Source organism: Myotis yumanensis, unplaced genomic scaffold (assembly GCF_028538775.1).
Source record: "Myotis yumanensis isolate MYYU_CA2020_CCGP unplaced genomic scaffold, mMyoYum1.0.hap1 SCAF_1, whole genome shotgun sequence".
In the NCBI taxonomy this organism is placed as follows: domain Eukaryota; kingdom Metazoa; phylum Chordata; class Mammalia; order Chiroptera; family Vespertilionidae; genus Myotis; species Myotis yumanensis.
The window spans coordinates 123,103,616-123,131,427 of NW_027223752.1; the positions used below are offsets into that span (position 1 = coordinate 123,103,616).

The 27,812-nt window shown below is 41.8% G+C and overlaps 1 protein-coding gene and 1 pseudogene across 1 annotated transcript in view; both read left to right on the plus strand.

Annotated features, from left to right (window-relative positions):
- Nucleotides 1-27,812, plus strand: part of LOC139013047 (MAM domain-containing glycosylphosphatidylinositol anchor protein 2-like) — a 512,403-nt gene that overhangs the window by 228,527 nt on the left and 256,064 nt on the right. The window lies entirely within an intron of this gene.
- Nucleotides 23,642-23,762, plus strand: LOC139001401 (small Cajal body-specific RNA 24; annotated as a pseudogene).

A 27,812-nucleotide genomic window follows, 5' to 3' on the forward strand; every position in this document is an offset into this window, starting at 1 on the left:
AAGGCACATGCCAGGGTTGTAAACTCGATCACTGGGAGGGAGGTGTGCAGGAGGCAGCTGGTCAATATTAAACTTTCACTCTCACATGGAAGTTTCTCTCTCTCTCCATTCTCTAAAAGAACAACAACAAACAAATCAATAAAAAAACAAGCCATAGCTGGTTTGGCTCAGTGGATGGAGTGTCAGCCTGCAGACTGAAGGGTCCCAGGTTCGAATCCGGTCAAGGGCGTGTACCTTGGTTGTGGGCACATCCCCAGTGGGGGGTGTGCAGGAGGAGGCTGATCGATGTTTCTCTCTCATTGATGTTTCTAACTCTCTATCTCTCTCCCTTCCTCTCTGTAAAAAAAATCAATAAAATATATTTAAAAACAAAACAAAAACAAACAAAGTTAGAACACTTATGTAATAACTAGAGGCCCAGTGCATGAAATTGGTGCATGGGGGGGGGGGGTCCCTCAGCCCAGCCTGCACCTTCTCCAATCTGGGACCTCTTGGGGGATCAGGCCTAAACCAGCAGTTGGACATTCCTCTCGCAATCCCGGACCGCTGGCTCCTAACCACTCACCTGCCTAGCTGCCTGATCGCCCCTAACTGTGCTCCCCTGTCCACATGGTTCTCCCTAACCACCTCCCCTGCCAGCCTGATTGCCCCTAACCACCTCTGCCTCGGCCCCTGCCACCATGGCTTTGTCCAGAAGGAGAACTGGATGACCGGAAAATACCCGGTCCACCCAGTCTAATTAGTATATTACCCTTTTATTAGTATAGATATAATTATTGTACTTGCCAAACTTTTTATGTTTTCTGCATTTATACAATTTATTACGAAGTTTGTTCCCAAGCAGTAAATGTCCCACTAAAATGATTGAGGCAACTTAAAAACTTGGAATTATGTGAAAATTAACTGAGCAAAATTATCTATTACTAGTTATTTTATTTGATTTGAATTAAACAATTTAATCAAGATTAGGTGTTTCTAAATGAAAAACAGAAAGCATTTTGCCAAAGAAGATTAATTCTAAAAAGAAGAACAAATCTGCCATGATATAATTGTTTTTTAAATAAATAAGCATTTTGCTAAATTATACTCCTTAGACTTGCTCATATAATAATTTTTCCTCCTTATTTTGCTTTAGTTGATTTTAAGACTATTTAACTATTTTAATCTGGAGCTGAAATAAGGTGTTACATTTTTAAATGACAAGATAATTTTACACCTTTTTCACTACTAAGTTATATAGCAAAGACTTTGTTAAAATGGTAATGTGACAACACGTAGAATCTGTTACTAAAAAGAACAAAAACAAAAAACCCACCATCAGTGTCATTAGTTGCAGGAAATAGAAGAACGATCAAGAATATTTCTCCTTCCCCTCTAGTTGTAATCTCAGAGTCATCTGCCTTTTACCTGGCAAGATATAAAAGAAGAAAGACTTCTCTTGTTTCTTGCACCGCCAATCTATAATATTTTGGGATACTAATACAATGACAAGAGCGATTTAGAACCTGCTCCCCAATACCACCCCAGTTAGAGAAGGACAACCATCTTCCTTCACCCACTCAGCGTACCAACCTTGATATGAGACTTATTTAGACAAACCCACTATTGCTGGTAAGTGTAATTTATGAATTGACTCCTTGAAAATTCCCAGTATAAACTATAGGGAAAAAATGCTGTCTTCTTAACTAAGTATAAAATCAACCTCATTTCCATGTTTTCATTAAGTGATGCCAATTTGGCCACTAGCGAAAGCTACTCCTGGGCGAAATTTTTATTCTTAATCTTCACAGACCTTTAGTAAAAGTCCCATTAAACTGGAGAAACCAATCCCTTGATAAGCTTTATAATACCTGCCTGCCGAACCTTCGCAGTGAGCCTGGCTGAGGTGTCACTGGCTGTTTTAATTTCCTTCTCACATAGGAGAGACAATGGGAGTAGGAGGGAAGACCTACTTTTTATACCTTTATAGACATTGGCTTTCAAGTTGCCCTTCTCATATAATAAGTTGCCACTTTCTTTCTAAATCTAATCCCAATAAAGCTAAATAAGTCTGCTGAGGAAGCAGTTTTTAAGTGTTTATATCATGTTATCAAATAGGTCATTATATGTGAATTTCATATTTTTCTGGGGTATTTTATATAGGAATAGCAATCAAATAGAATACAATCATATTTATTTCCAGTGCCTTCTTATGGATGTAAAACCTGGTTTCTTTTTCAAATTTCCAGTCCTCAGTGCAAAGCAGATTTGACATTTCCAAGGCAATTTTAAGTGATTATTATTTGCATAGTAAATACTCAAGATTCCTTCTTTGCTCACACACTTTGCAATGAGCTGAAGCATTTGGAAAGAAAATGCACCTGACATGTATATCTGAAGCAGGCGTCAAAGTCAACTAAAATGTACTTTAAAAATTTCTCCGTTGGTTTAAGCTAGGTTTTAATGCTATTTTAACTCTTTAGTTAAGGGGAAACTAATTCTGAGTAATTACATTTTTGAGGTCAGGAGAAACTCTGCTGGGCACAGCCAAGGATTCCAGTCCACCTTTGTTTTAGCTGATATATTAAGTATCATTTAGAATTGGATTAATTTTGGCCTTAGCTACCAACCCTCACACAATCAGAGTTGCTATCCACATAAGCCTTTCCTTGAATTAGCTTCAGAAAGAAAAACTACTTATTCCACTCAGCTCTGATTAAGAGTTTTTTAGTGTATAGTGACAAATAATTGGTGTCAAGCTTTTCAGCTTAGATATAAAATGAAGAGCAAAAAAATCAACATGAGTGTCCATCTGCTTTAAAGCTGCCATAATTATATTCAGTTTGTAATTCCTATAAAGAACAAATTCTCCTCATCTCTTCTGTCTTCCTTCTTTGAGACATCTTTGGAAGATTACTGAGAGGCAGTATTTCAGAAAATTGAACTCATGAGGTTAGTTTGAGACCATCAGAAGACTGCTTTTGTCACGGTCACCCACCTAGAAATGCTTGGATTTGAGAGCTTTTGCAATGCTCTCTCCCATTTGCCCTTACTCCTCAGCCATTTTTCTCTCCTGTTCTTACTTGATCACAATGCAAAACCAACACCGCCTTCTCCGTCACTGCTGTAAGTTACCACCCTCCGTGGCTCCGCATTATTATAGGAACTGCTCCAGTTTCCTTAGCCTATTCTCCAGTGTTTCCCACTATACAAAGATTTTATTACATGAGAGACACTGCTTTAATACAGTTAACTTTACTAATGTTTTAAGTATGGAGTTAAAGTTTATTTTATCTGTGTTGTATATAAAACAATTTAACCAGATTAAAATAATAATAATACCAAATGATAGATGGCATTTAATATGTGTTAGCATCTGTTCTACACACACACACACACACACACACACACACACACACATGCCCCACAAACATTTAATTATCAAAACCTCACTTATCTCCCTTTTCTCAGATAAGAAAACTGAGGCACAAGCGGCTAAATGACTTGTCCAAGGTCAAAGAGCAGGTAAGCGGGAGAGTGAGGTATATACGCAAGCGGTGTGGCTCTGAGACTATCCTTTTGCCCATTACACTGTGCTGCTCTTCACTACTTCCCAATATTCACAATGATTTCAAGCTACCAAAACCTTGAAGTGATGCCCTTGTTCCTGCCATCGGAAGGCGTCTTCATGGAGGGAGGAGAATGAAAGTTGCCCGTTTCTTTCCCCAGAGCCCTTCTCCAGAACCTTATTGCACCTCACACTGGAAGATTGATGTCTCTCCACGACCAGATTTCCTGTTGCTTGAAACGCTATTGTGTTGCTTTTGCATTCCTGCAACACATGCACTTTGTATGTCATTGTTTCAGTCAGTTAGCCATGGATATAGACTAATGCTTAGTCTTTGAGAAAAGTAAAGGAAGCCTTTCTAACATACTAAGAAGCTCCTTTCTTCCCTCTCTAACTGCCAGCCTTATTTTGGCTTCTCTTTTTTACCATGTTGGCAGGCATTTATCATAAATCTTTGCAGCTTTTTGTTGAGAAAGTAGTAATTTATGATCTTTGTGTCATTTTAAAGAATAGAGTTAGTTCCTTAGTGGCACCTTCACTATCCCTTTTCAGTTATAATTGCTTCTTTTCACACTTTGAGATGCTGGTGTGTCTCAGAAAGTTGGCCTTGTTCCTTCTAGAAGTGATTCAGTTGCCCTCCTTCCCCGCAGTCTCCCTATGACTTATGTTGTGCACAGTAGAACACAAGCTCCAAAAGCGAACTGAAGACACCTAGGAAATGAAGGGATAAACACACACACACAGTTCACAGGAGAGTTTTGAAGACTTCACTTTGAAGTAACAGTCATCTTGAAAGGTATCCCTGTTTTCCAAAGAACAGGAACTTACTCACTCTAACATAAGTTGAAAGGTGACAGCAAGTTATTTCATGGATATCCTAGTCCTGTAAATGAGGCACAGCCTTTTCACAGAGAGACTGAAACTGGAAAATTAGAAAAGTGGACTCATCTCTACCTCACAAGGATAATATTCTCTCTCTCTCTCTCACTCTCATCTGTCTTATCTCTCTCCATCCTTCAATCTCTGCTTCCTCATAATCTCAAATGACTATGTAAATCTAAGTCAGTATCTAACAAGAATTACTGTCATTTAATTAAAATATTTGCAAGAAAGAGAACTGGTTGTTTTTCCTAGCCTATGGATTGTTTTCTATTGGATCTCATATCCACCTCTTGTCCATCTGTGGTCCAATCGGCTGTGCTTTGGCCATTAAATTGAACTATCAAGTGCACTATTGTACTTTAAATTATACCCATTATCTACACTAATAAAAGAGAAACATGGTAATCAGCGTACGACCGCTACCCTTCCCATTGGCTAATCAGCATATCCTTATGGAAATTAACTGTCAGCCAAGATGGCGGCCGGCAGCCATGCACTGAAGCGAACAAAGAGGCTTGCTTGCTCCAGTGATGGCGGACTCCAACGTTCCCCGCCTGCCGCTGCCGGCCTCTCAGCTGCAACTCTAAGCAACTATGTTGCAAATATAGAAGCTAAACAAAACCCCAGAAACCAGCTTTCAGTCAGCCGGGCTTCAGCCAGCCTGACCGCAACACTGTATCAAATACAGAAAGGAAAACAAAGGCCAAAAACCTGCTTTCAGCAGCGAGGCCTCAGAGCTAAAGCTGGAAAAACACAGAATAAAAAAAAGAAAGAAAAAAAGGAGCAGTTGGGAGCTTCAGTCACCTGCCAGCCTGAAAACGGCCCTCATCCCCTCAGCCAGCTTGGCCAGGCACCTCAGTGGGGACCCCCACCCTGATCCAGGACATCCTTCAGGGCAAACCAGCCGGCCCCCACCCATGCACCAGGCCTCTATTCTATATAGTAAAAGGGTAATATGCCTCCCAGCACCGGGATCAGCGGAGCAGCGAGGCCTCCCGGCACCGGGATCAGCGTGACAGGGGGCAGCACCCAAACCCCCTGATCGCCCTGCTGCTCTGTGTGTGACAGGGGGCGGGGCCACAACCTCCCTATCTGCCCTGCTCTGTTCGTGACAGGGGAAGGCACCCCAACCCCCTGATCAGCCCTGCTCTGTGCCTGCTAGGGGGGAACTCCCCAACCCCCTGATCGCCCTGTGGCTCTGTGTGTGACAGGGTGCAGTGCCCCAAGCCCCTGATCGGCCCTGCTCTGTGGGTGATAGAGGGCGGTGCCCCAACCCCCTGATCCGCCCTGCTCTGTGTGTGACAGGGTGCGGCGCCACAACCGCCCCCCCCCCCCCCACTGGCCCTGCTCTGTGTGTGATGGGGTAGAGCCATAACCTCCCCATTGGCCCTGCCCTGAGTGTGACAGTGGTGGCGCCCCAACCCCCTGATCGGCCCTGCTCTGTGGGTGATAGAGGGCGGTGCCACAATCCCCCTATCGGCCCTACTCTGTGAGTTACAGGGGGGGCTCCTCAACCCCCTGATGGGCCCTGCTCTATGTGTGACAGGGTACGGAGCTCCAACCCCCCTGATGGGCCCTGCTTTCTACATGACAGGGGGCAGCGCCCCAACCCCCTGATCCACCCTGCTCTGTGTGTGACAGGTGGCAACGCTCCAACTCCCCTATCAGCCCTACTCTGTGAGTGACAGCGGGGAGCTCCTCAACCCTCTGATCGGCCCTGCTCTGTGTGTGACAGGGGGCAACGCCCCAACCTCCTGATTGGCCCTGCTCTGTGCTTGACAGGGGGCAACACCCCAACCCCCTGATTGGCCCTGTTTTTTGCGTGACATGGGGTGGCGCCGCAACTTCCCTATGGACCCTGCCTTGAGTGTGACAGAGGGCGGTGCCCCAACCCCCCAATCGGCTCTACCCTGGGCTTGACTAGGGGTGGCATCGCAACCTCCTGATCCGCCCTGCTCTGTGCATGACAGGGGGCAGCGCCCCAACTCCCCAATCGTCCCTGCTCTGAGCCCGACCAGGGGCTGCACCTAGGGATTGGGCCTGCCCTCTGCCACCCGGGAGCAGGCTTAAGCCAGCAGGTCATTATCTCCTGAGGGGTCCCAGACTGCAAGAGGGCACAGGATGGGCTGAGGGACCACCCCCCCCCCCCCCCCAGTGCACAAATTTTTGTGCACCGGGCCTCTAGTCCTATATAATAAAAGGGTAATATGCAAATTGACCTAACAGCAGAATGACTGGTCACTATGACACACACTGACCACCAGGGGACAGACCCTCAATGCAGAAGCTGCCCTCTGGTGATCAGTGTGCTCCCACAGGGGGAGCTCTGCTCAGCCACAAGTCAGGCTGATGGCTGCCAGTACAGTGGTGGTGGTGGGAGCCTCTCCCGCCTCCTCAGCAGCGCCAAGTATGTCTGACTGCAGCTTAGACCTGCTCCCCGCTGGCAAGTTGACATCTCCTAAGGGCTCCCAGGCTGCCAGAGGGATGTCTGACTACAAGCTTAGGCCCAATCCCCCCGGGGAGCGGGCCTAAGCCAGCAGATGGTTATACCCCGAGGGGTCCTATACTGCTAGAGGGCACAGGCCGGGCTGAGGGACCCCCCGAGTGCACATATTTTTGTGTACTAGGCCTCTAGTAGACTAAATAAATGTCATTAAATGAGGAGTAATATCATTAAATAAGGATATATATATCTATACATATATCTATATATCTATATCTATATCTAATCTATATCTATATCTATATCTCTATCTATATCTATATCTACACACTAGAGGCCTGAGGCATGAATTCGTGCACCGGTGGAGTCCCTCAGCCTGGCCTGTGCCCTCTTGCAATCCAGCCTGAGAGGGACTGCTGGAGGTAGGCCAGCCAGGGAGGGACTGAGGGAGGGCTCCAGGGCATGTCTGGCCCATCTCGCCCAGTCCAAATCAGCAGGACCCCAGTAGCAAACTAACCTACTGGTAGGATCGTCTGACTCCTGGTAGTCAGTGCGCATCATAGTGACTGGTGGAAAGGTTGAGGGAACAATCGCATGAACAGACACTTAGTATATTACACTTTTATTATATAGGATTCCCCATAAGTTTGTTTGAAATTAAGAACTTTTACTTCCAGTGACCCCCTATTCATCTCTTCATCTCTTTGTCTATATTAATTTCTCTATTTTCAAAGTGCACCTCAATCTTTACTTCCAATGTGAAGACTTTGCTAATCAATTAGGCTCACATACATGAAACCCTAAATACTTTATTTTTCATTAGGTGCCTCATTTGGATGATACACAATATTTGTATGTTGGATCATGGACAATTATTGGACGCCTACATTGTTGACAGTTACTGTTATTTTAGTTCTGGAATGTCTGTGCCCCTTTTTTTCTTCACATCAATTATGAACATTCTGAAAACAAGAGCTAAGACATATAATCCAGACAATATCTACCATTAATTGCACTGCATGCTTGGGACAAGCATTCATATGATTTCTGTTAAAAATTTATGCATAAATAATCCTCAAAAAAATGTTTTTTTCAGTTAAATGAGACAATAAAATATGAAAATAATTTAATAGACGTTCAGATTAAGATGTAAATTTCCTGAAAATTAATACTTAGGACATAATGATATTTTACCTTGGTTCTATATTTAGTTTCTTAGGAATTGTGGGATTACTGAATATTCCTGTTCTTTCCTATGTCTTAGAGTTTAATTTCTCTCTCTCTCTCTTTCACACACACACACACACACATAGAGAGAGATTTACTTTCTGAAACTATCATTAACTCCTCTAAAAGAGAAATAACTTGTGGACAGGGATAACAGTATGGTGATGTGGCAGTGAGGAGGGGGATGGAGGTAGAAGAGGGTATAGGAGAGATAAATGGTGATGGGAATAAATTGCATTTAATAAAAAAATGACTATCATTAACTTCTCTAGAATTATTTTGTAGCAAACCAGAACTATACAGAAATACTTTCACTAGTAAAGTCCAGGTTAGAAATTTTGCTCTGTGTACTAATAAATTTAGTATTGAAATCTTCAAGGCAAAATTGTAACTTATTTCAGTCAAATATGTCCATTTTATAAACACTCCATATTGGTTTAAGGTAAGTATTTCCAAAGCTCACACATTGAGAATAATTGCTTGGACCACTGAACATGCAGCTTCCTGTCCCTTCTTGGGGAACTCTGAGTTAGTATCTCATAAGTAGAAGTTGAATTTTCACAGAAATTTGTATTTTTAACCATAATGTCTATTCTGGCAGAATTTTACGTTTTTAAAAAATTACCTCAGGCAATTCTTAACATCCAGAAGTTTGGAAAACATCTGTATGAAAAAGCTATTCTACTTATCTGCTCCCCTCATTCTTATTTACAAATATTTGGGACATAACCTACCTCAATCACTTGTTTTATTGGGAACCTCTCCTGTGAATTGAATTTAAGGGTGGCAAAGTGATTAGAGTTTAGTAAGCTTCTTTTAAGGACAAAGACCTAAAAATGCTTTTAGCTGGTGATCTTTATCACTTATAAGATATTTTTAATTAGAGCAATTTGCTGTCCTTAGTTAAATAGGTAGGGGTCCCACAGACTTTAATTTGGAGACTGTTACTAAAAGCACATTACTCATCTATGAATTTGTGTTTTCTTTTCAATCTTCACCTGAGAAAACCATTATTTGAGAGAGGGAGCGAGAGAGAAACATCTACATGAGAGAGAAACATTGATAGAGTGCCTCCCATTCATGCCCTTATTAGGGGGCGGGGGGAGGGGGGAGAGACTGAACCCAAAACCTAGGTATGTGACTTGACCGAGAATCAAACTCGAAACCTTTTCATGTATGGGACACAACACTCCAACCCACTGAGCCAGCGGGCCAAGGTAAATTTCTGTTGTTCTTGTTGGTGTTTCTGGCCTTTCAAAGTGTCTCTTTGAAATAACTTGAAATTGGGTTTCCAGGGAAAGTGAATAGCTTTAAATTTCACTAATATCATTCACTTCAAATGTAAATAAGGAAACTAGAATCATATGTTATTCAAATCTTTTTCATTATGCATCTATCTTTGGTTTTTTTTTTTTTTTTTTTTTTTTTTTTTTTTTTTTTTTTTTTTTTTTTACGTCTTATTGTGGTTTAGTCTGTAGTCTTCAATAATTATCAGTTTTTCTGGGGCTTGAATATATCTGAGCCGCTGACCACAGTCTGTGAAGGAGCGAATGCTCATAGTGGGAAGCCACTTTGCTGAAAAATAAATATACCACAGAAAATTTAAATCACTTCTTTTTTTTTACAGTGCTATTCTGTTTATAAATTAAAACATGCTCTCCATTGTTATTTCCAGGTCTGAATTCCCACTGTTCTAAGATCTTCACAATTCTCTTTCTTATTCCTCTTTGAGTAAAAGGTTTGACCAAATGTTCTTCCTGGACCCTGCTGGTTTAGTGCTTCCATCTCACAGTGTATACATATATTTTTATCTTTTAACTGCATGGAACTATAGATGTACTTAATTTTGACTCTTTCATGAAAGAATTCGGAAACTCTGGGGGATGCTGAGCAGAATCCGTAGTCAGCCCCTCCCGCCATCCTCATAGCTGGAAACTGGCAGCCACAGCCCTCTCTGCAGGGAGAGTGCCTAACACAGAGTGGAAACTGATCAGCAGCTTTGCATTTGCATGACTTAGGTTTATTCCCTAGGATTTGGAAAACAGGATTCCAAGGTTTTCCTTTTCTTTTAAAAACTCAAATATTAGAATAGGTTCCCTTGTACAATGTGAAGCTGTGAAAAGAATAACATTCTTTCTTATTTAAATGTTTATAGCTAATGTTTACATAACTACATACAATGATTGCATGCTCTTACTAATATATTTCTGGGCTGCCTACATTTCTAATGATGGGACTTGGGGACCCCTACACTTAGCTTGAGAGATGTTTGAAGGCTAGATATATGGACCGGGAATACTTACGTTACCCTTTGTTCTAGTCTGTTTTACAATCCCCCAGGGAGGATCAGGAGCCTCCTAGGTCGTGTCTTCAGTGCCCTGTGGTGTTCTATTATGTAACATCTCATCTTCTGAGGTGGGCATCCTTGGATGAGCTGCATGATGAGTCCTGGGTTGCCAAAATATTATTGCTGTATAAAATTTTATTTATCATTCATTACCAATACATAATTTTCTTCTCTGTCTTTTATTATGAAATTTTCAGGGTGGATAGCTCTTTCCTCTTGTATAGTAATTCTTTCCTGTCTTTTCTCTCTGTATCTCATCTTAAAAACTGTAATCTATTTGTTCCTAAAAATAGAAAAGTACAGCAAAATATAAACTTTGTAATGTAGTGTTTATTCAGTTATATATCTCCTTTTCATTTTTAGTATATTTCTGTTATTCCTCTTTCATTTTCAAAGTATTTAAATATCATTTCCAATCTACCAATTACTCTTTGTATTTTTCTAGGCACATTTTCAGGCAAAGCAGGAAAATATATGTATTGCATATGATTTATGATCACTTAAAATATCAAAGGTTATAACATTGACAATGGGAGTAACACACTTCTAGAACATGTTCTGCATTAGTATTAAATATCTTAGAATCCATTTTAATACTGACTGTGGGTGAGAATGAAAGAAATGGTATTACCTTATTTTTTCATAAAAGATCAAAATTGGATCATGTGAAAATATTTTATTTCGTGACTTTGAAGTTCAAAATAAGATATTAAATTTAATATACACAGCCACTACTATAATTAAAACTCCACTCTAAATCATACAATAATAAATTACCAGGTTTATAAATTATGAACATACTCTTCTCCTTTCTCACTATTAAAATAATTGTGCTTTAGCATCTGTAACAGAACTTGGCTGAAGTACCTACCATACCGCTTAAATTATTAATTTTGGTATTATCTCATCAAATGTTGGTAAGAGCAATAATGTTTGAGACTTACAAAATTATGAAATAATAGAGGCCCAGTGCACGAGATTTGTGCACGGGAGGGGGGTCCCCTCAGCCCAGCCTGCACCCTCTTCAATCTGGGACCCCTCAGAGGATGTATGACTGCTGGTTTAGGCCCGATCCCGGGGATCGGGCCTAAACCTGCAGTTGGACATCCCTCTCACAATCCAGGACCGCTGGCTCCTAACTGCTCACCTGCCTGCCTGCCTGATCACTCCTAACAGCCTCTGCCTGCTGGCCTGATTGCCCCTAACTACCCCCTCGCCCCCGCCAGCCTGGTCACCCCTAACTGCCTCACCCCACTGGCCTGTTTGCCCCATACTGCCCCCCCCCCCCCCAGCCCCCCGCCAGCCTGGTCGCTCCCAACTGCCTCCCTCTGCCAGCCTGGTAACCCCCAACTGCCCCCCTGCCGGCCTGGTCATCCCACTCAGCCTGCTGTTCAGTCATGTGGTCATCCCTCACTAACTCCCCTGCCGACCTTGTCAGCCCACACAGCCTGCTATTCGGTTGTTAGTGTTACTGTGATGGTCTCCTGGACAATTTGAATATCCCTCTATTATTAGTATAGATATAGATTTAAATTTCTTGGAATTTTAAAAAAATACATCTTTTCACTTTTTAGGTTTGATGTTCCTTTTCTAACAACTTTCTTCTGTTGAAACAAACACACCCACACACACTGAAAAAGAAAGAAAAGAGGAAAATAAATGAAAAGAAGTAGTAGGTAGGTAGGTAATTAGATACATAGACATCATGATTCTTTTTTTTTTGACGAGGTTACAGAGTTTTTAATAAATAATTTTAAATGAGAAAAAGGCAATTAATTCTTCCTTGAGTATGGCAAGAAATCCAACCATCATAGCATGATGTGGTTTCCAAATAAACTAGATTTATAGTTGGGCTCAGAAAACAGAAAGACAGACCAGTGATTCGGGCCTTAACTTGCCCCTCCTTAAAATAAATGTTATATCCTAGCTGAAAGCCAAGTCACGCAAAGACACAGACAGACATCAAAATATCAAGGAGTCGGACTTCAGAGGAATGGCTCACACACAACTTCCCATTGAGTCCACAGAAAGAACATTTCTCTGCCTCGAGCAACCAGTGACTTTCTTGTTTTTAAAATTTTTGTTCATTATTCTTTTTTTTATTGTTAAAATATTACATATGTCTCCTTTTACCTCCATTGACCCTACCTGGCCACTCCCACCCCCCAGGACAAGCCCCCACTGCCCCAATGTCCATGTTCATTGGCTATGCTAATATGCATGTATGCAAGTCCTTTGGTTGATCTCTTACACCTCCCCCACCCCCACTCCCACCCTCCCCTGCCTTCCCTCAGGTTTGACAGTCGTTCAGTGTTTCTCTGTCTCTGGATCTATTTTTGTTCATCGGTTTATGTTGTTCATTATATTCCACAAATGAGTGAGATCATGTGACATTTATCTTCTCTGACTGGCTTATTTTGCTTAGCATAATGCTCTCCAGGTCCATCCAAGCAGTTGCAAATGGTAAAAGTTTCTTTTTTTATGCCAGTGTAGTATTCCATTCAGCAGTTCTCAACCTGTGGGTCGCAACCCCTTTGGCGGTCCAACGACCTTTTTACAGGAGTCGCCTAAGACCATCCTGCATATCAGATATTTACATTACGATTCATAACAGTAGCAACATTACAGTTATGAAGTAGCAACGAAAATAATTTTATGGTTGGGTCACAATATGAAGAACTGTATTTAAAGAGCCAGAAGGTTGAGAACCACTGGTAGATGTACCTCAGTTTTTTAATCCCATCATCTGCTGATGGGCACTTAGGCTGTTTCCAACTCTTAGTTATTGTAAACTGTGCTGCTATGAACACAGGGGTGCATATGTCCTTTCTGATTGGTGTCTCTGATTTCTTGGGATATAGTCCTAGAAGTGTGATTAGTGGGTCGAATGGGAGTTCCATTTTTAACTTTTTGAGGAAACTCCATACTGTTTTCCACAGTGACTTCACCAGTCTGCATTCCCACCAGCAGTGAATGAGGGTTCCTTTTTCTCCACATCTTTCTATGAAGACAGAATGATCCAGCCCAGCCACATTTATTCTTGAGGATGCATGACCTGTGCTATGGAGTAAACCAGGCCACTGTGTAGCATCCCTAACTCCCAACATCTGCAGTTTTCTATAGGCAATTCTTCTTGGAAAAGCCAGAGTCATTTCCCTTATACCCCCTCAGCAGTCAGTCAACAATTCAATGATATCAAAGAGAATAATAGAAGGGGGATTGATGGCATCACATTGCCATTTGGGGGTATATTTCCAGCACACAATATTCTGCAGAACATTGGAAGTAGCCTGAGCTATGATGATTTAGAGATTTTTCTGGTAAAATAATATAGACTGCTTCACATTCACTAGGACATAAATACTTCTCCTCTTAGATAAAGAACCATTGGAGGGAAGAATAAAATATACTTTCCTCTTACAAAACCATACTAGATAAATTTCGGGCCATTACTGGAAATTGAACTGGAAGCTCTGCATATCAACCCTGCCAAAGAGTGGAATATTCTTTCAGACCTGGAGGACAATGGGAGTGCAAAGATTAATTCACACATCCTCTCCTTCTGTTAGAAAGCTTTCCTCAATATGTCATTAACCCTGGATCTCAGAGCAGGATAACAAAAGTGCAGGGTTGAGGGAAGGTCTTATGGAAAAGATAAGAAATTTAAAAACGTAACTGCATAAAAATTGGTAATATCTTCTTAACCATTTAGAAGATATAATTTACTTGTAAAAATAATTTACTATGGTAACAGTGGATTAATTTAGAAAATATCTACAATTGTTATTTAGATAAAAAATGAAAACTAAAGAAAAAACAAATAAAACAATAAAAATGACCATATCACCTGAAACTAGGAAGCCACAATAAAAGATCAAAATTATGCTTAAAAAAATGTAGACTGACTCAAACTAAGATGAAAAAGGGAAATAAATTAACTTTTTTTAAGTAGCAGAAAAATAAAAAAGGATACCTAACTATGAATATGAAGTGATGAACAGCAGAGTTAACAGTGTAGAAAATCAAATAAGAAATATAGAGGCATATTGTTAGATACTATCTCAGTCTTCCTTGGACAAAATTCTCTCCTCTCTCTTGAATTTTTTTCTCAGTTATTATTTATACCATTCCGAAACCACTTATCACATGGCAACTGGAGTTGCTTGTCTTCATGTATTAATTCTCAATTGTATTTTAATTTATTGGAGATAATGAGTTTTCATTATTGTAGTTCTCATTGCATTTATCAAATATTTGCAGAAAACATACCTTCTAAAATGCATGCTGATTGCTCATGTCTGATTGATATTTCCTCCTCAGGGAAACCACATGCCAACAACAAATACAAAATCTTTTCACTCCAAACTGGTAATATATATGTTAAAACATTTACAATCAGTACAATTCATCTAACTCCACTAAGTAATCCAGTCCCTTTGACTGTACACCTCTTGTTAATTCACGTGTGCTTTATCAGAATATTCCTTAATTCATCCCTCCAACCATTGTATTCAGCCCATCGTTGCTATATGTCAGCTTTGATCTTAAATATCTCATTATACTCACTAATCTAGAACATCTGTATGCTGAAGTTTTGTAATCCAGAGTCTACATATTGCATGACATTTAAAAATACTAGTATGATTTAAGTACTTTTCTTAGCTATACTTCTCAGTAAAGCCTAGTGCTGCTTTTAGCCAGAGCACAGTCACAAACTGAGAGTCACTATATTTTTATTCCTCCTTCATAAAACATTAGTGAAAGAACGCCCTTGAACTTTTCAGACATCATATTTCTTTCTTAAAGAGGTTACTCCATTTAATTATTTGAATGTATTTATCTCTTACAGAGGACATTCTGACTTGTATTTGTCTTCTGATTCATCCCTCACCCTATGGTTTCACATCTGTCTCTTTTAAAATGAACACAACTTTCTTGCTAGCACTGATTCAGTTATCTATTTTAGTATACTTCATAATCTGTTCTTGAAAACTTTTCTATGATCTCTTAATATTCTAAAATGTCATATCTTTTAAAGCCTTATAAAAAGTCTCCTTTCCTCCTCACCTTCCTTTCAGTTACAACATCTAATACAAATTCATTCAAGCAATTTAACATTTTATTTTCAACAGCCCATTCTCATTTATATTCTAATATTTGACCAGCAATTCACTTTTACCTTTAAATTTTAAAAGCAAAACAAAACAGAAACTATTATGTTTCTGTGGCTTATATTCAAGATTTTGAGTATCAAAGTTCTTCAGTAAGTCACTTTATATTATATTATTTAATGTTTCCGCAGACCTTTTTTTCCCCTAATCATAACCTGAGGATATGTGTTGTTGTTTTTTAAATTGATTTTTAGAGAGAGGAGGAAGGGGGGAGAGAAAGAGAGCGAGTGAGCGAGAGAGAGAGAGAGAGAGAGAGAGAGAATCATCAACTGGTTGCCTCCCCTATGTGCCCGATCAGGAACTGAACCCCCAACCTAAGCATGTGCCCTGTGGATTGAACCTGCAACCTTTTGGTCTATGGGATAACTGTTCAATCAACTGGGCAACCCAGCCAGGACCCTCACACCTTTCTAGATAAATCTATCTATTTACCCTTCTTTAACATACTTCTATTTTTATGCATTCTCAAAAGAATATATATTTATAAACATCTTAATACATATTCTTTTTTGGTTCAGTATTTTATATAACAGACTTGAGGCCCAGTGCAAGAATTCATGCACTGGTGGGGTCCCTCGGCCTGGTCTGCAGCTCTCCAACATCCCCCGAGGGTTCCCAGATTGTAAGAGGGTGCAGGTCAGGCTAAGGGACCCCACTAGTGCACAATTGGGGCCAGAGAGGGACCACGGGAGGGCTCCAGGGCCTGTCTGGCCCATCTCACCCAGTCCTGATAGGCTGGACCCCAGCAGCAAGGTAACCTACCAGTTGGAGCATCTGCCCCTGGTGCTCAGTACCTGTCATAGCTACCAGTCTAAAGGTCAAATGGTTGCTTAGGCTTTTATATTTAACTAGTGCCCTGGTGCACAGATTTGTGCACATTGAAAGAAAATGAATTAGAAGGTGGCTGGTGGGGCAGGACTGGGCGAGACAGGCCAGACACCCCCTAGAGCCAACCTCCCACCATCCTTCCCTGGCCAGCAGCACCTGGGGTGGTGCTGTGGCTTGAAGGGCATCTGCAGAGTGAGCAGGGCCCCTCTGGCAGATGGGGTCCCTCGGCCTGGCATGTGGGAATCTGGCTGGCTCTCTGACATCCCCTGAGGGGTCCCTGATTGTGAGAGGGTGGTTCTCTTGTGATGCATCCCAGAATCTGGCTCCCTCTTCTCTGGTTCCGGGTGTGTCACCCAAGAACCACAGCTGCCAAGTCACCACAGCTTGGCAGCTCCTGCATTGAGCATCTGCCCCCTGGTGGTTAGTGTGCGTCATAGCTACCAGTCAGACAGTTGAATGGTCTGCCTGTCGGCTGGTCCATTAGGCTTTTATATATAGACCAGAGGCACTGTGCATGAATTCATCCACAGGTGGGGTCCCTTGGCCTAGTAGTGATGGGCCTGATTAGGGCTGTCTCGCTCATTCCCAATCAGGCAGCTGGTAGGGGGAAGGGACTGTGGGAGGTTGGCTGTGGGAGTGCACTGACCACCAGGGGGCAGCTCCTGTGTTGAGTGTCTTCCCCCTGGTGGTCAGTGCATGTCATGGCAACCGGTCCTAATGGTTGCTTAGGTTTTTATATATATAGATAGATATGTTACAACTTGTTTTATCATTCTTGTACATGCTGTATATAATCTAATGTTTATATTTTTGAAAAGGTGTTACAATATATTAGTTTGTTCATCTTTTTAGATTATTGAACATAGTTGAAAGAAATGTTATATGTATGTCTTTTCAATCACATTATTATATCCACTTGTCTACTGTCATTATTAGTGTTCATTTGTCAGTACTATCTTCCCAACAGTCTCCATTTTCAGGTGTTAATATTTTCTGATTCCTCACATTTTATTTTTTCTCAAAATCATCTTTGCTTGGAGAGTGCAAAATTATCTTACTCAGAAGAGTGAATTCTGGATCTGAGGAGATCTTGAAAAATAAACTTTTTTATCGTTCATTCCTTCAGGCAGTCATGCAACACACTTTCAGATCCTCTAATTCCAGGCATCATAATAGTTGCTCACTAGCCTCTCAGTGGAATATTTATATATAGATACCATTGTGGAGACTGGGAAATTATTGTGGAGCTCAGAGAACTAGCTACATAAGTAAAAACTTATTCTTACTGAGTGTGAAGATTATACAGAAAGTATTAAAAATGGGAAAATGATAATAATTTTCAATGATCTCTTAAGGAATTTAAATATTATAGAGTTACCTTTTAGATTATTTTGGTTCCACATCGTATGTATTTTATGTACCAAAGAAATACCGGGGTTATAAATATTCCACAGATGGGTCATTCCTCTTTCTAAAAAGCAGAATATAAAATTTCATGATTTATGGTAATCAATAATGCCTTTTTTCACCCAACCTCCCGTTCATCATAAATAACTGTTGATGCAATTAGGAGTAGAAAAAAGTCTGTCACAAGAATTTTATTTGATCTGTCAGACATCAACATTTACAGAGTGCTGCCTATGACACTCTCTGACTTCCCTGGGTGAAACAGAAGCTTCCATCAAGCACATGAATCAGTAATCTGAGGAACAAAGCAGCCTCATTTATTAAGCAAAACCCCCTATTGGGGCCAATTTCAGAATTCTAGTAGCAAAGGGAGTACATAGCCTATAATAGGACAAATCAAATATTTCCGTTTACTGTATGCTATAAATTTAGCATGACATTTAGCATCTGTTACTTCATCTTTGTAAATGTCTGTCTGTGTGGCTTGAATTTTCCATGGGATTAGAAGACTTGCAGAAGCAGAGACTCACCTTTATCATCAGCCAGTATCACAAGTTTCTGGAACTCACTGCACCTGACCTACATCAACTCTCAACTGAGTCAGATCATGACAAATACTTCCAACTTTTGTCAGCTGTTTGGCTTCTTTCATAAATTGGCATTAGCCAATTATTTAGTGTCTACTGCAGTATTTCAAATATACTATAATTCTATGAATAAAACCACTCATCAGAATTGCTGTTTTAAAATTGAGTTAACTAATATTCTGAAGATCTTTATTTTTTTGGCTACTTGAAATTGTATGGGATTTCAAAAATACTATAATTCTATGAATAAAACCACTCTTATCAGAATTGCTGCTTTAAAATTTAATTAACTAATATTCTGAAGATCTTTACTTTTTTGGCTACTTGAAATTGTATGGGATTTCAAATATACTATAATTGTATGAATAAAACATCTCTTATCAGAATTGCTGTTTTAAAATTTAGTTAACTAATATTCTGAAGATTTTTACTTTTTTTGGCTACTTGAAATTGTATGGGATTTCAAACCCTGTGCTTTTTTTTTTATTTGGCCCATAGGGGAACCTGATGGGCCCTAATCGCCAGCCAGGAGTAGAGACCCTACCCGTGCAATAATTTTGTGCACCAGGCCTCTAGTGTCTTAATAAATGCTGAAAGATAAAATAAGTATAATAAAAAAGGACAGGAGATATAAAAAACAGGTAGTATAATTTAATGTTATTATTCTTTTTTATTTTACCCTGACTTTTGTTCTGTAGATTCTCTTCAGTTGCTTTAATGGTAGTAAATATGTCAGTGTAGAAATAGTCCAGTTGGGAAGTTACTTCCCAATCTTTGACCAGCAACTGCCCTATGCAATTTACTTTAGGCTGTAAATAGATGATGGCCCTTAAGTCTGATCTGTGAGATAAACTTTTTCTCAAACTGCCTTGGGTTAGGGAAAGTTAGTGTGTGTGTTAAAGACCTTTGCTCAGCAAAGGTAAAATGAGAAAACTGATAGATTCACAAAGCTGTGTTTGAACACATTGGGAATCTAATATTTGCTACCATATATTAAGAAGTTCATATTTAAATAAGGTGTGAGTAAGCCTAAAAAAAGCTACTTATTCTCAGATCTTCAAAGGAAGATATGAATTAACATATAGATTGTCTGTCATGAGGACTGCAAAATAATATGAGACAATTTGAATTTATGAAATCCTGTTTAGGCTAGGTAATTTTTCACATTTTAGATATTCCTTTGTTGTTTTCTTCATAAGGAAAACAAAAGCAGAAATTCTGACTGCAAGCTTCACAAAAAAATAAAGGAGTCAGTGTCAGTATCGGCCTTGGTAGCTTTGCTCCTTCTGTTCTGTGTAGTCATGTGTATTTAGAAATCCTGAAACCATAAAAATACTTATTTCCATATTTCTTTTGTCTGTGTGATTATTAATTACAAAGTAATGTTGGTGACCTTTCAAGTATGTTTAATTCTCTCAGCTAAATCTAAATTACTAAAGAAGATTAACCAGATGATTTCTAAGTTCCCTTTTATTTCTAAACAAAAAGTTTTTTCCTTTAAGATAACATACCCACCATGGGTCTCCACTAATTTGTTTCTATTTTATGAAAAGACTGCTAGGCACAAAAAATTAGTTAAGAGCTTGTCATAAAGTATTTCCTAATAGGGATAAGTCTAACTGTGTCTTTATAGCAAAGGTCTCATCTGTTTCTGCTTGAGACCATATACAGCCTGCATTTAAAATAAAAAATACTCTTTTGTGGGTCTAATAGAGTATTTAAATGGAAATTGACTATTTTGTCACAGATAGGGCTGGGGTTTCCAATCAAAGAACAAAATGAGTGCCAAGCGCCTCCACGTTTTTAGGAACAGTGCTGGACTACTGTTTCGGGGCAGGCAAGTCAATGGCAAAATGCCACTTTAGTGAGTCTCAGCTGCTCATCCAGTTCCAGGAATACTTTAAAAATCAGAGTTAAGTATTAGCAGGTTTGCTCAGTGGATAGTGTCGGCCTACAGACTGAAAGGTCCCAGGTTTGATTCCAGTCAGGGGCACATGCCCAGATTGCAGCTTGATCCCCAGTAGGGGGCATGCAGAAGGCAGCCAATCAATGAGTCTCTCTCATCATTGATGTTTCTAATGATCTCTCCCTCTCCCTTCCTCTTTGAAATCAATAAAAAAATATTTTTAAAAAATCAGAGTTAAGATTTCTCTAGGAAAACTGGGGCAATGCTTTCTTTTTACTCAAGTCCAATGAGAAGATTTTAAAGATATCATCCACAGTTCTTGTCTTAGTCACCTGGAGTTTAGAAGAGCCAAAGCTCTGACATTCTGTTTCTGCCTGAGCAATTTATGGGCAATAGATTTTGACTGGAGCTGTTGGCTTGACTGTCTACCAGAGAGGTTAGTTACTGCATTGGAAATAAAATCACTGCTCCTGTTGGTGGGAGAAAACCTCATTTCACTTGAACCATAATGTAACATTGCAGAGGGAGCCCAACCAGGTGAATCTGAAGAGATTCTTTCTAGGAGTTCTAGCTGGAGGCACAGAGACTGTGGAGTAGACTGCTGTATGCCCCGGTAGAGTGCTGATTGACATCACAAATGGCCAACTGGAGCAGCGCATTGCCATATCTCCGTCCCTGTGGGGGATTTCCATGTAACTCAGTGGGGAACTAGTTTCTCACTACCTTAGCAGGAGCCCCATAGCCAGATGGTATCTAAGGCAATCAAAGAAGGCCTCTCCTCTCACCTCCTTTGCCCCCATCCTTCCCTTGATTTAACTCCCCAAATGGATTTAGAAACTGACCAGGGAGCAGAGGCAAGTAGTGGGGGTAGGTACAAGATAACATTCTGGCTTTTCCTTTGTCCTCAACAAAAAAAAACTTCCCAAACTGTGCAGTAGCAAGCTGAGCCAAGGTATGGGGAAAGTTTAAATTCTTAAAAGTTAGGGGTTCCCTGGACTGGACACTTTTATCACTAACCATTAATACAGGAGTAAGGAAGCATGAGTCTGTGGGTCAGGTTTAGGAGACCAATGTGAAAAAATAATAAATTGTTTTCTGATTTCATGCCATGGAGTCTACCTCATTCACTATAATTTCTAAAGTCACTACAAAGATGCCTGAAATTCATTTGCAGTATATGAATAGAATTCTGGCCAGTCACTCTTCTGTTTAGAATAGAGAGTAAACATGATGGATATTAACATCACCTATTTAAATTTGACTTTGGAAAATGGCTACCCTCCAATCTGTCACCCAAATCTTCTTTTACTTTTTTCGTTTGTACACCCAAATACCTGGCGTAGGCTTTTTAATTTAACTTTTTAGTGTGGCAAATGAGATACAAAAGCAGAGAGCGGGTGATCATATTAACAAGTGGGGACAAACTATTTTTGAATGTTATATTAACTTCATTCACTTCAGTCTTTGAAGTATCCCTGAAGCTAGAATATTCTCTTTCTTTTTTCCAATCCCCAACCGTGCTCCCTATCTTTTGTTTTACAAAGAATTATCATATAGAAAAAAAATCAACCAAAACACTTCTAATTCTATATCTTTCACAAGGAGCCACATCTGAAAGGGAGGGGAAAGAGATAGGTAATTTCTGCTTCAGCCACAGCTTTCTTTATGTGTTTTAAGACATAGAACAAGCATAAATTCCGGATCACAGACATATTATCATCTTTGCTAATAGCCACCGACTGCACCATATTTCACTCAGATTTCTTGTATAACCTGCTCACACATATTTACCTAGGTCTTTTTGCTTTGTTACAACTAACCAAGTGTTCATATATATCTTCATGTAATATGTCTATTGGCAAACTGTTTCTCTTAAAAATTCCACATTAGGCTGACTCTGGTGTAAGTTCTTTTTTTTCCCTCTCTCTCTCAAGGCAATATGTATAAAATTGTGGACAATTGTTTTTATATGTTACTAATAAAAGTTTTAAAAAACAACTTATGATAAGTAATTATTTCCCCTTTTGTTAGCATATAGAGACAACTTCTAAGGTGGGTAGGCTTGTGAGCATTTCTTGAAAAAAATTGCTAAACAATTTTCAGGCTAATGCTACAAAGATATTCACTTTTCAGATGAACAAAGTATTGACCCAGATTGCTTTCTGTGTCCTTACAAGAGTTATGGAAATAAATTATATTTCATTCCATTGTGTTCCTTGCTTTTCTATTTTTCAGTCACCATACCCTCTACTATTGTGGTATCAAGAAATTGAATTCCATTTCTGACTCATTACTTTGCTTTTCCTATTTGTGCTTATCATTGTCCCAGACCATTTACAAAGGAATCATGTGGCATCCAATAAAGCTGGTATGCAGTGATTTTGCTCTTTTCCCCTCCCCCAATATTTTCTTATTTTTTCTATTTCTTAGTGCAATCTCCCTCTAGATTTTTTTCCTTATGTTTTGTGATCTCAGAGGTTGGGAATGGATGGCTAAGAATGCAAGCTGAGAAATTAAGTTCTTTATTATTAGTATTATTGTATAAAGTTTTATTTATGTCTCTTTTTTCCCGATTGACCACCCCCCCGTTCAGCCATTCCCACCCCAGGCAAGCCCTCGCCACTCCAGTGTCTGTGTCCATTGGTTATGCTAATATGCATGCATACAAGTCCTTTGGTTGCTCTCTAACCCTCCACCTCCCCTGCCATTTGTTTCTGACTGGAGAGCATTATGCTAAGTGAAATAAGCCAGTCGGAGAAAGATAAATATCACATGATCTCACTCATATGTGGGATATAATGATCAACATAAACTGATGAACAAAAATAGACCCAGAGATAAAGTTCCTTTTTAAATAATATTTTTCCATGATGTCTTTCCTTACCATCTAATAATTAAAAAATAAATAAAGTTGGTGAAAAGGAACTCAGATAATCCTATCTAATAAAAGAGAAACATGGTAATTAGCCGTACAGCCGCTACCCTTCCCATTGGCTAATCAGGGAGATATGCAAATTAACTGCCAACCAAGATGGCGGCCGGCAGCCAGGCAGCTGACGCGAACAGGGAGGCTTGCTTGCTTCAGTGAGGGAGGAAGCCAAGCTTCCCCGCTAGCCTTGCTGGCCTCTCAGCTGCACTCTAAGCAACATTGTAACAAATATAGAAGCTAAATAAAACCCCGGGCTATAGCCAGCAGGACCTCAACATTGTTTCAAATACAGAAGGTAAACAAAGGCCAGAAACCTGCTTTCAGCAGCAGAAGTCTCATAGCTGGAGCCGAGCCTCAGAGCTAAAGTTGGCCCAGAATATTCCTTCTTAAGGTGAAGAAAACTCTTTGTAAATGTCCTAGAGAAATATAGTAGTTTTCTGTTCACACTTTGCAAGTAAAAAGGGTGGATCGTTTCACTACTGACATATAAAAAAATAAATAAATAAAAATAAAATAAAGCTGGCCCAGAATAAATAAAAAAGGAAAAAAGGACAGGTTGGGAGCTTCAGTCACCCGCCAGCCTGAAAACGGCCCTCAGCCCCTCACCCAGGCTGGCCAGGCACCCAAGTGGGGACCCCCACCCTAAAGGGGGTGTGACCAGATGCAAACAGCCATCATCCCCTCACCCAGGCTGGCCAGGCACCCAAGCGGGACCCCCACCCTGATCCAGGACACCCTTCAGGGAAAACCAGCCGGGCCCCACCCATGCACCAGGCCTCTATGCTATATAGTAAAAGGGTAATATACCTCCCAGCACAGGGATCAGCGGAGCAGCGAGGCCTCCCGGGACCGGGATCAGCATGACAGGGGGCAGCGACCAAACCCCCTGATCACCCTGCAGCTCTGTGTGTGACAGGGTGCGGCGCCCCAACACCCTGACCTGCTCTGTGTGTGACATGAGGGACCTCCCCAACCCCCTGGTGGCCCTGCGGCTCTGTGTGTGCCAGGGGATGGGGCCACAACCTCCCTATCCACCCTGCTCTGTTCATGACAGGGGGGAGCTCCCCAACCCCCTGATTGCCTTGCGGCTCTATGTGTGACAGGGTGCTGCGCCCCAACCCCCCCCATCGGCCCTGCCCTGAGTGTGACAGTGGCGGAGCCCCAACCCCCAGATCCGCCCTGCTCTGTGAGTGACAGAGGGGAGCTCCTCAACCCCCTGATGGGCCCTGCTCTGTGCGTGACAGGGGGTGGCACCGCAACCTCCCCATCGACCCTGCCTTGAGTGTGACAGGGGGCGGTGCCCCAAACCCCCCATCGGCCCTACCCTGAGCATGACTAGGGGTGGCATCGCAACCTCCCGATCCGCCCTGCTCTGTGCATGACAAGGGGCGGCGCCCCAACTCCCCAATCGGCCCTGCTCTGTGCCCTACCAAGGGCTGCACCTAGGGATTAGGTGTGCCCTCTGCCACCCAGGAGGAGGCCTAAGCCAGCAGGTCATTATCTCCCGAGGGGTCCCAGACTGTGAGAGGGCACAGGCCGGGCTGGGGGACCCCTCTCCCTCCCGAGTGCACAAATTTTTGTGCACCGGGCCTCTAGTTAATAATAAAAACCTCTGGTGTTACAATTTTAATATAATTAGAATATACTAGGTGCAATTTCCAACTTTAATAGTTACACTTGCTATTCTTTCAATTTTTGGTGGACATATGAGAGAAAAAATATTTTCAGGAAACTTTGATGCTTATGCTCTGAACAACATCTGTAAACATAAAAGGTAGCTACAGTTCAGTGATGGAGGTAACCAAAGACAGCTATTCTTACAAGACCTTGCTGCTGTTTCATATGTTTTATTCCTTCTCTTTCTTTCCCTGTCCTTCTTATCATCAATACTGATATTGGATGGGTACTAAATATCCCAGTCCTGAACTCCACCTAATCTCTAAAGGGAGAAAGCATAGCAGTAGGGTGAAGAGGTAACCAGCTCTTTGCCTTTCCCCCTTAATTTCGTCCATCTGTACCCCAGATCTAGTATTTACCATCTTTCCAACTTTCTTTCTCCATGCCTAGCCCATAGGGACCTCACTGTTATGGAGGCTATTTTTATTTTTGAAGTATTCATCTTCTAGTAGGCAAAAGAGGCATTATGACAATATTCAATATAAATTATAATATATAGTAATTTCAGTGTGTGACTCATACTTTAAATATAAGAAAACTGAGGTTTAGCTAATAAGTCTAGTTTCATTGACCCCTTGTACAATGCACGATTGCACTGCTGTTTCAAGCTAAGATTATGGAGGCTGAGTGTCCTGTGTATCTAAACACCTGTTGCACCAAATTTGCCCTTCCCTTCCCCTAACCAGTCTGGTAAATAACCAAGGCTCCACAAGATGATGTTTTAGAAAACCCAGAAAATCTTACATGCATGCTTACATGAGCAATAGCTAATAAGTTTTTATCTTCAGCAGGGAGCCTACAGGAAGAGAAATCATCATCAGAAGCAAGATAATCTGTCATTTAGCAGGTGTCCTATGTGCTGGAGCTTGTGGTATGGGGAGAAAACAAGACCAGCCCTCACTGAGGTTGTAATCTAGTTAATATGTAATATAAACTGAGCACAAAGGGTAATCCCAGAACAAAGTTATGGCATAAATAAATGTAAGACTGCCAGGCATGGCCTGGGATTGAAGAATATTCTCAGGAGCTTCCACAGCAGCAGGTCTTGGACTTTCTTTCCTACCATGTGGATACCAAACCTCCAATACTGGTATCTTCCTTAGAGACCTTCATTGGGGGAATCCTTCATCAGTTTGAAGGTGAAAGATGTCTTCCCTTGCTGGGGGGTAGTTCCCTGGTATCTCGTTTTTTATCCTGGATTTATTCTTCATTGTTGAGCAAGTTGATAATTTCTATATAGTTGCAAAACCATGAAATGGTGAAATTCAGAATAATGAATATTATATATAATATATTAAATATTATCTATATATAAAACCCTAATATGCAAATATACTGAACGGTGGAACAACCGATCAACCAAATCACCGGTTGCTATGATGTGCGCTGACCGCTAGGGGGCATGTGCGGAACATGGCAGGCATTGGCCATGGCGGGATGGTGGAGCAGGTGAGCGGGGGTGCCAGACCAAGGTGGGGCACCAGTCGCTGTCATTGGGGCAAGCCTCTGGTGGTTACTGAAAATTCTTTGCTCCTGCATGCCACAGTCCCACCCGGCACTTGTACCTGCTGCCAGCACCAGCCCCGCTCGAACCCGCTGCCAGTGCCCAGAGCCGGCCCTGGTTGCTCAGCACTTTCAACGGATGCAAGCAGTGGCTGCCAGCCCTGATTGCCCCTGAGGGCTTTTCTACCTCCCCCTGCTCCTGAGGGATGATCGGGGAAGCAGCCACTGCTTGCACCCACTGATGGCGCCAGCCCCACTGGCACCTGCTGCTGGTGCCGGCCCCAATTGCTCCACACCATAAGCAGATGCGAGTGGGGCTGGCGCTGTCAGCACATGAGAGCAGTGATGGCGGGAGTGGGGCTGCTGGTAGAGAGTGGACTGGGACTATGGTGGGAGGGGCCTAGTGTGGGCACAAAAGATGGGCCAAGACCTGCCCCTGTGCCCACCACAGCTTCGCGGCCCACAGTTCCTTTCAAGGTGCATGGATTCATGCACCACTGGGCCCCTATTATATATATAATGTATATGTTACACTTTATACATTATATATATAGTAGGGGCCCGGTGCATGAAAATTCATGCACTCGAGGGGGTGGTCCCTCAGTCCAGCCTGCCCCCTCTCACAGTCTTGGAGCCCTCAGGGGTGGGAGGCAACCCGGCGATCAGGGGAAGGTGACGCCCCCATCACACCTCTGCTGCTGCCACTACCGGCAGCACAAACCTCAGCCGGCCCTGGTTACCTGAGCCTTGGGTGGCCCTGGGCAGCGGGGCAGCCAACATCTGAGGCTTGCCTGCACTTTGGGCCAGCCCTGGGTGGCTGGGGGCTGAGGGCAGGTCTGGCTGCACTGTGCGCCTGCTGCCTCCCTCCACCACCACCCCCCCCCGGGGGGTCAAAAGGACTGGGGGACTCCGGCAGGGCTGAGGAGACTGGGTGCTGCCATCTTGTGGCTATGGGCACCATCATCTTTGTGGTGTGACGGTCAGTTTGCATATTCTCTCTTTATTAGATAGGATATTGAGAGAGAGAGAGAGAGAGAGAGAGGTGCAAATTTATGAGCCTCCTAATCTATTTGGAGGCTAGAGATCTCCTAGTACTTTATACACATACTAAAGAAAGGCCCAGTGCACAAAATTCGTGCACTGGAGGTTGTCCCTCAGCCCAGCCTGCCCCCTCTCACAATCCGGGAGCCCTCAGGGGATGTCCTACTGACAGCTTAGACCCGCTTCCCGAAGGTAGTGGGCCTAAGCCGCAGTCTGGCCTCCCTCTGTGGGAGGCAACCAGGCTGATCAGGGGAAGGTGCCACCCCCATCACCCTGCTGATACTGCCACTGCTGGCAACTGCAGCCGCCAAGGTGTT